This window comes from Mesoplodon densirostris, chromosome 2 (genome assembly GCF_025265405.1).
Source record: "Mesoplodon densirostris isolate mMesDen1 chromosome 2, mMesDen1 primary haplotype, whole genome shotgun sequence".
Classification (NCBI taxonomy): domain Eukaryota; kingdom Metazoa; phylum Chordata; class Mammalia; order Artiodactyla; family Ziphiidae; genus Mesoplodon; species Mesoplodon densirostris.
In genome coordinates, this window is record NC_082662.1 from 173,136,252 (window position 1) to 173,138,359 (window position 2,108).

The following is a 2,108-nucleotide window of genomic DNA, read 5'->3' on the forward strand; positions in this document are numbered from 1 at the left end:
ATTAAACTTCACCCTTCAACAAGATCTAGGCTTGTATTATATTTCTAATACCTTCCATAGACCTCAAAGCAGAAACTCAAAGTCTCCATAGTTTGGCAAAGACAGTAGGACAAGGATAACTTTGGTGCTCACTGACCTCTTTGTATTCCTGCTTTCTCTCTTTACCAGTAATGTAAACTTAGTAATGTGTTTCTAAAGTATTTTTTAAGGCATTTATTTATTAAAATGTTCTCTGTCAAGATTTCACATTAGCTTAAAATTCAAACCAGTCTTTACACTTCTCTACTGAGGTCTCCCCCTTCTCCAGCCATCAGTGTTACCAGCATCCACACAGTGAGCCCCATGGTCAGCCTCTTTGTTCCCTGGGTGAACCAACTAGATGTTAATACTGCTCTGCTACAAGGTAAAAGCTCCTGACTCAAACTTATTGGAAAAGGAGTGAAACTTCTGCAAAGTGCACTTTAAGAAGAGGTACTTTTTGCTTATGAAAAGAAACCAGTGAGTCCTCTAAGAATAATAAAAGGGAATATTTTACAGTTAAGCACATGATTTGGAGTGAAGAATTCGGATGATGCTCAGCTGGTCCAGGCTGTTAATACTCTTCTTGTTCCTCCTGCGGGCCCCCTTCATCAGGTATCACGAAGCCTTCATCTGTGGCATAGAGAATGTCTACAATCCTCTGCAATACAGGGTTATTTTCCCCCTCGTTCTCCTGGCAAATCAATTCAATGTTCCTTAGCTTTCCAAAGTAGAAATCTCTCTGTTTCTCCAAGTCTTTGACGGTAAGTTTCAATACGTTGACCTGCTGCATCAATTTGGCTGCTTCGTCATCCCCGTTCCCCACACCAGATTCTTCCGCACCACGCCCGGGCCAGCCTTAGGGGTTGCAGTAGTTCTGTGTGTTGCAATGGGCCTCTGTGGAGCAACTTTAGCCACGATCTTTCGTGCTGGGAATAAGTCCTTTGGCATGGCCTTTTTTCCACTGGGGTGGACAGGACTATCATCTACACTGCTAGAGCTGAGAGGTTTCTTCGGTTTGTTCAGAGCTGGAGCAACAAGGGAGGGGGCCACCGCAGTTTCTTGATCTTGTCTGGCAGCTACAGGGTCATAGTCTTTCCCATCATAGTTTGCATCAAAAAACTTCTTGAACCGCTGAATGAATTCAAAATTGTCCTGAAACTTTCCTTTTACTAATTTGTCCACAGGAATTATTTTGTCAACACTCATCCTCTTAAAACCTGCTTGTAGTATTTTGAAGTTCTGGATGTACTCATGTTCTAGCTTAGCTTGGAATTTCACTTTCTTCAAGGCAATGGAGCCAGGGAACAGCATGTCCATAAACTGACAATAGGCAGCCCCTGAGCACAATTGTTCAATCTTTGTCAGATTCAACTGCAGAGACTCATTGATCCAGGCCAGCATGTCATGTCTACTGAGGTTATCACTGGTGACCGACGTTGAGTACACATTCACTGCCATCTTCGGCTCTCGGCTGGACCGCGTCCGCTGCCCGTACCCGGCTCCGGTTCCGTCTTCGTCTCGTTCAAACCGCCTGACCCCGCCCGCCCACCCGCGTGATGACCTCACACGCACCCGCCCATTATGCGCCGACGTCTAAAGTATTTTTTTGTTGTTGTTGTTTTCTTTGGGTCATTTGTGGTATCATCTGCTGTACTGCTAGAAATGGACTTTTCTAGCCTCTCTATGCCAGCATTATAAAGGCAGTAGAGGAAGCATAAATCTCTTAGTGATATCCACTTATAGTTTATCCCTTCCCCTAGTCTATCCCCCACACACTGCCAGGTCACCTCTGTGAAGGGAGGTCCAGAGTGATTCTTTTCAGCTTATGAATGGAATGTAAAACTTCAGTGGCTAAGTACTTGGCTAAAAACACTTTATGATTGCTTCCAGCTTTCAAAAACCCTTCTTCCTTTATGATCTCAGACAAAACTCACTTGCCTGACATTTAGAAGCACTGAGTAAATAAATGAAAGTATGATCAACTGCCTTTAAAAAAAGTAGGTTGAAAATATCAGGAAGTATACACTTAATGGGTTGCAGGGGAAGATCAAATTTTATAAATATAAGTATGTATATGCATATGTATG

The 2,108-nt window shown here is 43.2% G+C and overlaps 1 pseudogene; it reads right to left on the bottom strand.

Moving 5' to 3' along the window:
- Positions 1 to 213: 213 nt before the first annotated feature.
- LOC132483353 (microtubule-associated protein RP/EB family member 1-like) lies at positions 214 to 1,557 on the bottom strand (annotated as a pseudogene).
- Between the last annotated feature and the right edge of the window lie 551 nt (positions 1,558 to 2,108).